The sequence below is a fragment of the Schistocerca cancellata genome, chromosome 2, assembly GCF_023864275.1.
Source record: "Schistocerca cancellata isolate TAMUIC-IGC-003103 chromosome 2, iqSchCanc2.1, whole genome shotgun sequence".
In the NCBI taxonomy this organism is placed as follows: domain Eukaryota; kingdom Metazoa; phylum Arthropoda; class Insecta; order Orthoptera; family Acrididae; genus Schistocerca; species Schistocerca cancellata.
Window position 1 is genome coordinate 320,404,982 of NC_064627.1, and position 13,785 is coordinate 320,418,766.

Genomic DNA, 13,785 nt, shown 5'->3' on the forward strand with positions numbered 1-13,785 from the left:
ACACTGAAACTTCATGCCACCATAAATTTCCAGACGAAATTAATTCTTGGGCTCTGGGGATATGTGAGGATCCTATATCTGCGTCACATGTCGAGGTACTATTTACATTTGAGAGTAAATTTATCGAAATGCTTAATCGCAGTGATTATGCTGGTTTCGCCGAGGTAGAATTTCAAAGTAATAGCTACCACTGAGAATGATTTTGTGTCTGACTGTTACTCATGCATGCGAGCCTTGTGCGCTTAGTAATAGTCGACAGGCAGAGTCGAGTGAAATGAGTCGAGACGAGCGGTCGGTTGAAGCTATTAATTCTTTCTGTAATGTGATTATTCGAATCGCGTTTGTTCACTAGAGTTTCAGTGTGAGAAGATCGATGTCGTATAGTGGCACGTGAAGTCTTAATTAATTGTGTGCATTTAAATGTGTTTGCTACCAGTCATGCTTCCGACAATAAATCTTACTGTTTGTTTTCTACTAACAATAATTGTTCTTAGTCGAACCAGACATTATCCGCTCCCCTAAATTATTAGCCATTGGATTACCTGTCTCTTAATTAGTGGAGTTAAGAGAGGCAGCAGCATCGATGTGATGCAGCACGCACCCACTAGTCGTGCTACAGTGTCTTAATCATTCTGAGTGCGGCTTCCACTTTTTTAAGCAGGTCAGTGCCAGGCAGAACTAGTCTTCTCGTCGATGTAAGAGAAGATCTATATTCCAGTCTGAGACCGAGCGAGGTGGGGCAGTGGTTAGCACACTGGACTCGCAGTCGGGTGGACGACGGTTCAAACCCGCTTCCTGCCATCCTGATTTAGGTTTTCCGTGATTTCCCTAAAACACTTCAGGCAAATTCCGGGATGGTTCTTTTGAAACGGCACGGACCATTTCCCTTCCCATCCTTCCCATATCCAAACTAGTGCTTCGTCTCTAATGACCTCGTTGTCGACCGGACGTTGAACACTAATCTCCCCCACCAGTATGAGAGCAGTTTCTTCTTCTAATCAACATAGTTTCAGTGACACTTAAAATAGCGTTAATGTAGATTGTCACATCTAATTCTGCTTCTGCAAACGAAATAAAATATCTAAGATGGGCTGGAAAACACATAACCAGTTCAGGCGTCGCTCTCCTCAAGGCGGGCGCAACTCCCTTATGTTGGTCTTATATATAGAAAATGTTATTTGCGTGGATAGCTGTAACGCACAATACAAATAATAAAGGGCAAGCAGATTACAACAAAGGCTGTCAAAATCCTCGCTGCCCCAGCGCAGATACCTTTATTATGACGCCCAGACAGTCGATAAACAAACGGAAATGGGTCTTTTTATATAGTGGCCTAGCAGTACGAGGGGGTGCTGAGAAGTAATACCTCTGAATTTTTTTATTCTGTTATCAATATGAACTGTCGTATCACATGTCATGCGAATAACTTGGTCGACTTTCCCGCTTCGCAACTCTCTGCCACTACAGGGCTCCGACTTGTAACGCGTAACATAAGGGTGTGTAATGTAACTATGTCAGTGCGTAAGAAACAGCGTGCTGTAATCACGTTTCTAGCTGCAGAAAACGTGCCTCCATTTAAAATCCATATAAGAAGGAAACGTGAGGGTGATGGATTCGTTACCAACTCTGTGACAAGTGATGAAAGCTGGGTTCCCATTTTTACCTCGAAAACAAGAGAGAAGCAAGGGAGTTACGCCACGAAGGGTCACAGACGTCAAAGAAGTTCTAGACCATGCCATCAGCAGGTACAATCATGCCCACAGTATTCTGGGATTTTCAGTGTGAGGTGCATTTGTAATTCATCCCCAAGGGAACCACCATAAACTCTGCAAGATACTGCGAGACCTTCCGAAAACTGAAAGCAGGAATTAGAATAGTTCGTCTACACATGGAGCACCCTCTCTATCAGCTTGACAATGCTAGACCACACAAAAGCACTGCGACGTCCCGACATTGCACCATCCGATTTTCACCTGTTTCTAAAACTTAAGGAACCCCTTCGAGGATTTCACTTTGATAGTGATGAAACGGTTCAAGCAGTGGTGAAGTTGTGGCTCTGTCAATAAAGTCAAATATTCAAGTTAAATGTTCCACAGTGACGGTATCAACAAACTGGTCTCTCGTTGGGAGAAATGTGTTCGCCGCCATGGTGACTATGTTGAGAAATAAATATATAGGCCTGTAGAATAAATATGCAGAATGATAATAAAGAGTGTTTTATTTAAAATGCTTTAAGAGTTTTCACATAAAATGTTCGCTGGCATTACTTTCCACGCCCGGGTTCCCGGGTTCGATTCCCGGCGGGGTCAGGGATTTTCTCTGCCTCGTGATGGCTGGGTGTTGTGGGCTGTCCTTAGGTTAGTTAGGTTTAAGTAGTTCCAAGTTCTAGGGGACTTATGACCACAGCAGTTGAGTCCCATAGTGCTCAGAGCCATTTGAACCATTTGACCCATTACTTTCCAGCACGCCCTAGTACTTAGCTACTTGCGTCTTCCGTTAATGTGTAAAGAGCAGATGTACGTGACTCCTTGAGCATGAACTTTTTATCGTCAAAATTTGGTCCTACAGTCTGTAATATCACATACTGCTTTTATCAGAGAGCAGTATGCCACGCACTACTGACTGGTGTACCCTTAGTGCCCACTTTCTCACCCTATTCGTTTCTACATCTTATAAACCACAAATGCTGTAGGCACTATGTTCATCTCTGCTCAACAGTTACGGGTAAAACGCAACATTTATTATTTGCAAAACCAATTAAACTGCTTAGCAGAACCGAACCTCAGTAAATTCCGACAAAATGCCATGCAAGAAGAAACTGCAAGCTTTCTCGGCGAATTTAGCTGATGAAACCTTCTCGTGTTATCATCTGAGTAGTAGTACCGTCTTGAAACAACGTTTTTACGTGTTTCCCATATATCATCTCCCCAGCTGAAGATGGTGGGTAGCGGACTTTTGAAACGTTTATTGGTTCAAATGGCTCTGAGCACTATGGGACTTAACTGCTACGGTCATCAGTCCCCTAGAACTTAGAACTACTTAAACCTAACTAACCTAAGGACAGCACACAACACCCAGCCATCACGAGGCAGAGAAAATCCCTGACCCCGCCGGGAATCGAACCCGGGGAAACGTTTATTCAAGACGACGCTATTGACAGAGCAAGAAGATTCATCACTGCCACACGACATTGTTGTTTGGGAAACCTCTGTGGATACCATAATAGTTCAACAAATCAACTGTCGATAAATTTCTTTTGATTTTCTTCACTTTTAATCTCATTCAGGTAACGTCTCTGGTATTAAAAATCCTGGGAGAACAGTGTTTCCGCCGGCCGGGGTGGCCGAGCCGTTCTAGGCGCTACAGTCTGGAACCGCGCGACCGCTACGGTCCCAGGTTCGAATCCTGCATAGGGCATGGATGTGTGTGATGTCCTTAGGTTAGTTAGGTTTAAGTAGTTCTAAGTTCTAGGGGACTGATGACCTCAGAAGTTAAGTCCCATAGTTTTTTTTTTTTTTTTTTTTAGAACAGTGTTTCCATGCAAACGCAAAGCCAACAGTGTGATCAAAGCAATTACTTTCTGAAAAAGTTACCGGTGTACTCACAGACTGATTGGTGTAAATCTTACGAAGACATATAATGCTACGGTACACATGATGGGCATTAGAAAAAATAACTGGTGCAGCTGCCTGAGACGGCCTGTGTATTGGAGAGAAAGCACACGCAGCGGTGACCTCCCGGAGGCCGCATTGGCTACGCTTGCGCTGCCGTTCACCGCAGCGAACGGTGGGGCAAACATTTGTATTAACGGGGGAGGGGCGCTTAGTAATTAGAGGCTGCCGTGGCAATTAGCCACGCCCGCAGGGCTGTACAGCACCGTATTTTCAGGCACGGCGTGACTACGAGACCGTTCTGTCGAAGATACAAATTTTTGTCAACACCTGTTGTCCTCTAGCATTCTATTAAGTGTAGAGGATTCACTGCTCAATTACAACCAAAACGGAAGGAATAGTCAAAAATGGTACAAATGGCTCTGAGCACTATGGGACTTAACTTCTGAGGTCATCAGTCCCCTAGAACTTAGAACTACTTAAACCTAACTAACCTAAGGACATCACTCACATCCATGCCCGAGGCAGGATTCGAACCTGCGACCGTAGCGGTCACGCGGTTCCAAACTGAAGCACTTAGAACCGCACGGCCACACCGGCCGGCGAAGGAATAGTCCTACGATGTTTCATGTTTCAAATGGTAGAGTAAGCATGCTAGAGCTCGTGGTTTTCGAGTTACTCAAGAGAAACGTAAGAAGTGACCTCAACGCATTCCCTCCTTCTACAGTAAAAGAAAAAAAGGAATGCGACTACAAGATTTCCCATATTCGACCCTTTTTGGTCTTCATTGACTGGGCTAATATGCCACCGTAGTAGTAAGTTATTTCGTTAACATTATTCATTAAAATTTTCGCGTGAGGCCCTGCTCATAATGTTTCAAACATTCTCAGTTTGGGAGAGAACCGGAGACCTCCCTGGCCCAGACAATAAAGACCAAAAAGTGTCGAATTTGGGAAATCGTGTTGTAGAATTTTTTTATAGCAGTACAAAATACTACAAGTGCTGACCGGGGGGAGGGTGCGGTGCGTTTGAAGGTCACTTTTGTATGTTTCTCTTGAATAACTCGAAAACCACAGCCGCTAGCGAAAAAGTATCCCGGTTCAAAATTATGCTAGAAAGCGATAGAACACTGACAATCTCGCACACGGCGCATGTATTGTAGCTTAGTATTTCTTTAGGTCAGTTTATGATGGTTCCCGTGTTGGTGGACCACAAGTGTCATATATCAAATTTTCATCTCCATTTCCTCTACAGCGCTGTGGTACGTTTAAGCAGTTATCGTTTACAATCTGCGCAACACAGGAACAAACATGTATTTCAGGCCACTGAAGATGATTCGTAAACAAAAAGAAGCGAAGCACCAGTGGCACTAAACAAACAATCTTTCATTTAGTTTCACAGACGGATCACATCTCCAAGAATATAGAAGAAATAACCATAATTTTGATTTGCAGCTCCTTGTATTGGCTGTGTTTGCAGTTAAAATTGTTGGATGTGAGGTCCGCCAGTTATGCAAAACACAGAAAAATCCGAAAGCACTCACGCTAAATGCCCTACCAAAGGTTCACAAGGATAATATCCCATTAAGACCCGTCATTAACTTCCGAAACGCTCCATCCTAACACCTAGCCCAACAAATACACACACAACTGAAGAAACTGTACACGTTTGATAACAGGAATCTGGAAAACTCAGAGGAGTTAATAGGCAGAATCAAGAAAATGCACATACCGGTCACAGCAACCCTCATATCATTCGACGTCACATCAATGTACACTTGCATTTCAATAAATGAAACAATCAACATCACACAAAGATTAAAACAACAAGGAAACATACCAGACACACACATCAATGAAATAACAACCATACTCAAGACCATAACAACACAAAATTATTTTGTTTTCAACAAAGAATTTTATTCTCAACACGATTGACTGCCAATGGGATCACCAATCAGTGGCCTCCTAGTAACATATTCACGAACAACCTGGACAATATGATCTTCAGACACATAATAAAATCAAAGAACTACAACGTTATATACTGGTACCGTCATGTCGATAACATAATATGCCTGACTGATGAACCACATACACACATAGAAGAGCTACACAATGAAATAAACAACTTACATCCAAAAATTTGCTTCACAATAGAAACAGAAACTAACAACACACTACACTTTCTAGATATCACCATACAAAAAACAAACAACACACACAACTTCACAATATTCAGGAAACCGACAACCACAAACACTACCATTCACAACCTATCAAACCACCCATTGACACATAAGCATGCAAACTTCAGATTCATACTCGACACATTAAACATAACACCCATGAACAAGCAGAACTACACACAAGAACTAAACACAATAAAACAAATAGCAGTAGAAAATGGTTATACTACCCATATGGTAGACAAGTTAAATCAAAAAATATGCAAACAGTACAAAAATGAACACACCACACAAACACAAATCCTCACCCAGCACAGAACAACACAAAGCACAATTCCATATTCTTCCAACAGTCATTGGATCTCGACCAACGTGAGCAGCAATGTCGCGATACGATAAACCGCAATCGCGATAGGCTACAATTCGACCTTTATCAAAGTCGGAAACGTGATGGTACGCATTTCTCCTGCTTACACGAGGCATCACAACAACTTTTCACCAGGCACCGCCGGTCAACTGCTGTTTGTGTATGAGAAATCGGTTGGAAACTTTCCTCTTGTCAGCACGTTGTAGGTTTCGCCACCGGTGCCAACCATGTGTGAATGCTCTGAAAATCGAATCATTTGCATATCACAGCATCTTCTTCCTGTCGGTTAAATTTAGCGTCTGTAGCACGTCATCTTCGTAGTGTAGCAATTTTAATAGCCAGTAGTGTCAGTCTCTATCAAATTATGTGTGCATGATAGATGTGCGCTTACGGGAACACACTGTCAGTTGTTTTACTCTTACCCGAGAGGAATGGCTAATATTGGCACGATGTATCCTCCGCCGTGCACTATACAGTGGCAAGGAGAAGGACATGATGCCACTACCGCAGTTGAACACTGTGACACGAAGAGTTCTAAGCCGCCGACTCGCAGCCTATAGAAACAATGGACGGTTAGACAGTGGCAAAAAAAGAATATGCGAGTTGTTAATTAAAGCAATTATTTTTAATTAACAGACGTTTTTGAAGACGCGGCCACCAGAAAACAGCGCGTACGCCCCGCCCTTTACCGACATTCCCCAAATAACAGGATGAGGAAGCGGATGGGGAGGGGGTTTGGGGGGTGGGAGGACGGACCCGTAATGAGTTTTGAAGCGGCAGTGGCGCGCAGCGTCCTCCGGCCGTCGGTGGAAGTTCCATCGGGAGCGTACGCGGCGGCGGTAGCTGGGCGGCGCGCGGGGTTGCGAATCTGCAGGCGTCTCGCCGGCGCTCATAAAGCGGCTGTAATTGCCGACCAGAGGTCCGCGCCAGTCACTGGACGCTCTTCTAATTAATTCCGGCCAGATGGCTCCGGCAAGGTGTCGGCCGTGGCCGGGCCAGCGCCGCTTTTAATGTCCCTCGCGAAACAGCCTTTCCGGGCAGCGGCCCGCCGCCCGCCGCAGAGGTCTCCTCCCGTTGGCGCTGCACCGCGACATCAAAAGGTGCCGCCGCTGCTGCTCCGTCATACGCACCCCGCGGCAGCCGCGCTGACAATAGCCAACTCCACCGGTGGTCCCTGAATGGGGAGCTCAGCGGCCGAGTGTTCCGGGCAACTGCGCCCCTAACGGATGACTTCCTGACGAAAACAGCCGTGTGAACTGGGGGCCAGGTGACCGACCACCGACGGAGAAGTCGCCAGCCTCCGCAGCGTACCCGTGCGCCACCCTCGGCGAGGTCGGCATCGGTTCCTCTGCGGAAAGGGGCGTTCCGACTGCCACCCTGCACTCTATTGTCGGATCTGTCCGACCTGAGGAGTCCTAAGAAAAGCTCCTTTTCTTGTCAATTAGGCAGACACTAACAACGGACAGCGGGGTCCAAGTAAACATGTTTCCCAGTCTCTTTCGCCACTAATTTCAGCAGCAATAGTATTACGGTGCATGTCATTGACTTTATATTTACGTCCATCGCTAGAACTCTTTGGGGATGCGGATATTCGCCGTATTAACAGCGCGAATAAAATATTGCACCAGTGTAGATATTTGAGGGTGTATCTGAGGATATCCGCAATATAATTACTTTGGCAAAGTTAAGGTACACGCGCAACCTGTTTCCGACATAACTACAGATGCTATATGTTGTGTCTAGACAAGACAGTCTAGACACAAGGGGAGGAAGCCGAAAGGGCACGCTCTTAACTCACGCAGGCTCTCTTAGGTCTGAAACAGGATACGTAATGAATGCTATAAAGAAAAGTAGGTAGCTGCTGGAATACTTAACTTTAATCCATCATTTGTATACAGCATTCTTGATGATACAAGTGAGACTCTCTCTAGAAATGGTTAATGGCGCCTTGCTATGTCGTAGCCATGGACTTAGCTGAAGGCTATTCTAACGGTCTCTCGGCAAATGAGAGAAAGGCTTCGTCAGTGTAGTCACTAGCAAAGTCGTCCGTACAACTGGGGCGAGTGCTAGTACGTCTCTCTAGACCTGCCGTGTGGTGGCGCTCGGTCTGCGATCACTGACAGTGGCGACACGCGGGTCCGACATGTACTAATAGACCGCGGCCGATTTAAAGCTACCACCTAGCAAGTGTGGTGTCTGGCGGTGACACCACACTTTACACATGAGTCATTCCTGTTTCATCTTCAGTAAAATCGAACCCGGGTCCTTTCAGTTAGCAACCCGTCACACTGATCACGCAGCTCCCGAGACGGACTAATGTTGAGTGTAAAATCCGTGTATCTATCAATGTTCCTTTTACATATACACAGATGTGGAAATTATGATCCCTGCCCACCGCGAGCGGCAGTGTAGCTTGATGGCTTTCTTGGCTCGTGACATGATAAGGAAAGTAAACAAGCGGATCAGAGAAAAAAGGAGAATCATTCTAGTTACGATACCATCCGGAGCCACTGACACAAGCGACTGTGAAAATCGGCCTGGCGCTTGGGAACAATTTCGTCGGAAGTGTCGACAGTGGTCGCTTGTTTGCGTGTTACTGTCGTAAGGATCTGTGAAAAGCCGGCAATCGATGATGAAATCAGGAAATGGTCATTGACATCCACACCTCATGAAGGGACGTGGAGGTTGAGGCGTGCGCGTTTGTATGTGTGTGTGTGTGTGTGTGTGTGTGTGTGTGTGTGTGTGTGTGTGTGTGTTTGCAGTTCACCGACGCTCAACGGCGAGGTTATCAGTGCCCTCACAAAGGCCTATTTAAAAATATCAGTGTGGATAAAATGATGGTGAAAGTGTACCGGATACCCACGTCCGTGTTAACACAGCCTGCATGAAATGGTGCCAGGTGATCTGCGTCCTGTGTAATCGCCGTGTGCCTTTACGCCTAAAGTCAAAGGTTTGTAGGATTGTGGTATGATCAATCGCACTTTATGGGTTAGAGTGTTGGCCAACGACAAAAAAGCATGGGAAGGCTCTCAAAGTGATGGAAATGTGTATGCTCCGCCGCGCGGGGTTAACCGAGCGGTCTGATCGCTGCAGTCATGGACCGTGCTGCTGGTCCCGGCGGAGGTTCGAGTCCTCCCTCGGGCATGGGTGTGTGTGTTTGTCCTTAGGATAATTTAGGTTAAGTAGTGTGCAAGCTTAGGGACTGATGACCTTAGCAGTTAAGTCCCATAAGATTTCACATATTTTTTGTGTATGCTCCGATGATCCTTTGGCCTTTACCGGGCCGGCCGCTGTGGACGAGCGGTTCTAGGCACTTCAGTCTGGAACCGCGCGACCGCTAAGGTCGCAGGTTCGAATCCCGCCTCGGGCATGGATGTGTACGATGTCCTTAGGTTAGTTAGGTTCAAGTAGTGCTAAGTTCTAGGGGACTGATGACCTCTGATGTTAAGTCCCATAGTGCTCAGAGCCATTTGAACCATTTTGAACCTCAACCGGTTTGACCATGCAGCAAACATCGACATTCGACGGCGACTTGAAGTTGCACCCATCTCAAACTGCGAGAAACCACGTTAACGTCGTACGGGCATGTCATGCGCAGTAAAGCAGACTCAGTGGCAAGAACAATTATTAACCTGGACATAAATGGCCGACGAACTCGTGGCAGATCCAAGACACGATGGATGGATCGAATAAAAAAGGATATGGAATTCATTCCACCTATGAAGATGCCCTTAGACCCAAATGGACACTGCTAGCGCGGGATAAACGCTTGGAAGAAGAATTAATGTGAATAAAATAGTTGAATATGTTCCCACACAGTGAGGAGTAAAGGTGTGTGACTCTCACTCATTCCCACACACTAGCGCCTTATCGCGATGGAAGAAGGATGAAAGGCGCTATGGCTGGGATAACAAATGACAGAGGACCTAAAATAACGGCACAGGAAAATGTGACTGCTGAACACTTACAAAACCACGGGTGTGCCAATTACTCTGTTAATGTTTCGGAGCGTACCGTTCAGAGTAAATTGTAGAAAATGGGGCTCCGCAGCAGACGACCCTTGTATCTTCCCATATTGACTGAAGGCCATAATAAATTACTGCAGTGGGCACGGGAGCAACGGGCTGTCCAAGCCGTGGATCAATGGAAACTTGTCTATTGGTCACATGAATGAATTCTTACATCACCTAGATGGTGGTGTCCGGATATGCCACTATCCAGACGAACGTTTGCTCGAAAGACGCAATACGCCACGGGTGCAGGCGGGAGGGGTAGTAATATGCTAAGAAGGGCATTCGTCTCAGCTTCCATTGCTCCTGTGGTAGTACTCGTAGCCGAAGCTGTGGACTACGTAATCATTATTGCGGACCACCTGCATCCCCTCACGCTCGATGGCGGTACAATTTTCCTACAGGATAACTGCCCATACGTGCTACAGTGATTTAAAGAGCATGACAGTGAACTGACGATGTTTAGGCCACCATACTCGCCTGATCAGAACCCGATGGAACACATCTGGGACACTATCAGGTGCGTAATTCACCCCCACAAATCACCGGCCAGTAATTTAAAGAGTATTGGGTGACCTGTTCGTGTACTTCCAGAAACCTACTAAGGACTTGCCGAATCCGTGCAATAGAGAACCGGTGCTGCATTCTGTTCCAAAGATAGACCAGGAAGCTATTAAACAGGTGGTCATAATGTTTTTGCTCATCATTGTACTTACAATTGAACAATGCAATTCTTATTAAAATGTAGCATGTTAACATAATGACATTATTATTTATTAATTTATTCGAATAGTTCTTTTACAGAGAGTATTAAGCCAATATTTCAGTTCTTGCTGCACCTGTTCTTTCTCATGTAACATTATGCTGTATAATCGTACATGTGATAAATGAAGTATATTGGGTGTTTAAAAAGTTGTCACATATTCCAATATGAAGTAGTGTTTCTCAAAACTAGAGGAAAAGTTCCTGTAATGATATGCCCAGAAACCAATACCTGTTGAGATATGGGTCATTATTACTGGGTGCTGGGTTGAGACCTAGAGTTGCCTTGCTGGTTTACCGCCGACTCCACACCGTAGACAGGAGAGACTTGGACGGTGCATTTCGTGAGTCAACTGCAGCACTGAGTGGCGTTATGGTGTTAGCGACGAGCTCCACTTTCAGTTTTTGTGGTCAGATCGACGCTAACATGTGCGTGTACTACCCGACGAAAGGTCACAAGAAGCAGCAATGCTCAAGACTCATACCTCTCCATTTATTTGGGGAGCTATTGAATATGACAACGGGACTGATTTGGTAACTTTTGAAGGGAAAGTACTCGACAATATGATGTAAGAATGGGAAATTGTTTCATTCATTCATGACAGGGTACCAACTGGCATTTTCCAGCAGGATAATGCAAGACCACACTGCACGCCGTAAACGCCTCTTCGATTTACAGATCCTCGACTGGTCTGCCCAGTCTCCTTGCGTTTCATCCACAGAGCATTTCTGGGGTGCGGCGGAAGCATTCCTCATGAAATGGCACGCCAGGAGTTTCGTTCATGGCAAGTAGTTATTCAAGATGTCAGAGGCAATTTGCTTTCAAACCAGAACAAAAACAAGAGTGTTGCAGGTGTCACACATTATGCTGATGATGACAGTGGACATCAGTTCCGAATGGAACGAAAATTTAATCATTTAGTGCAAGTTTAGTAATGAAAATCTCAACAAAGTTTGATAAATGTGGGACTGGTGCTTCATAGTGGAAGACTTACCATTTCTTCAGTGCAGCAAACGACGTTACACAATGAGGCGTTGTGGTTATACAAGAGGGACGGAGAACGGAGGGGTAAGAGCGTAGCGTAGACTGAAATAAACGGTAGGCTCGCTTTCTTTCGAAGAGCTGCGTGGAGACGGAAATTAGATGGGCTCTCATATAAGGGGAGGGGCAGCGCGAGGCCCATAAAGCGCCGCGTGTGGCCCTGAGGAGGGCGTGTCAGGGCCCTGCTGCGCCGTGTCGCGCTCTGCAGGGGGCACACTCTGCCCGCTGTGCCACTCCACACCTGTGTCACCTGCTCTTAAGTACGGTATCCTGTAACTGAGGCAATATGACACGTTTCCCCTATGAGACTGAAATGAAAGGGTTCAGTAAGAGGTCACTACAGTAATCATGGTGTACTATCAATTATGCATTAATCCCATCCTAATCAGGTTTCTATACCTAGTACATTGTTCCGTTATTACTATCAAATTTATATGCTATTTTCTTTTAGTCTGTTATCTAGATAAAAAAAAAAAAACTGACCGAATGTTGCACGTGAACTACACAACTGGCAATTAAAATTGCTACACCACGAAGATGGCGTACTACAGACACGAAATTTAACCGACAGGTAGAACATACTGTGATATGCAAATCATTAGCTTTTCAAAGCATTCACACAAGGTTGGCGCCGGTGGCGACACCTACAACGTGCTGACATGAGGAAAGTTTCCAACCGATTTCTCATACACAATCAGCAGTTAACCGGCGTTGCCTGGTGAACCGTTGTTGTGATGCCTCGTGTAAGGAGGAGAAATGCGTACCATCACGTTTCCGACTTTGATATAGGTCGGATTGCAGCCTATCGCGATTGCGGTTTATCGTATCGCGACATTGCTGCTCGCGTTGGTCGAGATCCAATGACTGTTAGCAGAATATGGAATCGGTGGGTTCAGGAGGGTAATACGGAACGCCGTACTGGATCCCAACGGCCTCGCATCACTAGCAGTTGAGATGAGTGGCATCTTATCCGCATGGCTGTAACGGATCGTGCAGCCACGTCTCGATCCCTGAGCCAACAGATGGGGACGTTTGCAAGACAACAACCATCTGCACGAACAGTTCGACGACGTTTGCAGCAGCATGGACTATCAGCTCGGAGACCATGGCTGCGGTTACCCTTGACTCTGCATCACAGACAGGAGCGCCTGCGATGGTGTACCCAACGACGAACCTAGGTGCACGAATGGCAAAACGTCATTATGTCGGATGAATCTAGATTCTGTTTACAGCATCATGATGGTCGCATCCGTGTTTGGCGACATCGCGGTGAACGCACATTGGAAGCGTGTATTCGTCATCGACATACTGGCGTATCACCCGGCTTGATGGTATGGGGTGCCACTGGTTACACGTCTCGGTCACCTCTTGTTCGCATTGACGGCACTTTGAACAGTGGACGTTACATTTCAGATGTGTTACGACCCGTGGCTCTACACTTCATTCGATCCCTGAGAAACCCTACATTTCAGCAAGATGATGCACGACCGCATGTTGCAGGTCCGGTGCGGGCCTTTCTGGATACAGAAAATGTTCGACTGCTGCCCTTCTCCAGATCTCTCACCAATTGAAAACGTCTGGCCAATGGTGGCCGAGCAACTGGCTGGTCATAATACGCCAGTGACTACTCTTGATGAATTGTGGTATCGTGTTGAGGCTGCATATGCAGGTGTACCTGTACACGCCATCCAAGCTATGTTTGACTCAATTTGCATGCGTATCAAGGCCGTTATTACGGCCAGACGTGATTGTTCTGGGTACTGATTTCTCAGGATCTATGCACCCAAATTGCGTGAAAATAGTTC

The 13,785-nt window shown here is 45.9% G+C and overlaps 1 protein-coding gene across 1 annotated transcript in view; it reads right to left on the bottom strand.

The window, feature by feature from the left end:
- Nucleotides 1-13,785, bottom strand: part of LOC126145312 (protein gooseberry-neuro-like) — a 435,017-nt gene that overhangs the window by 124,521 nt on the left and 296,711 nt on the right. The window lies entirely within an intron of this gene.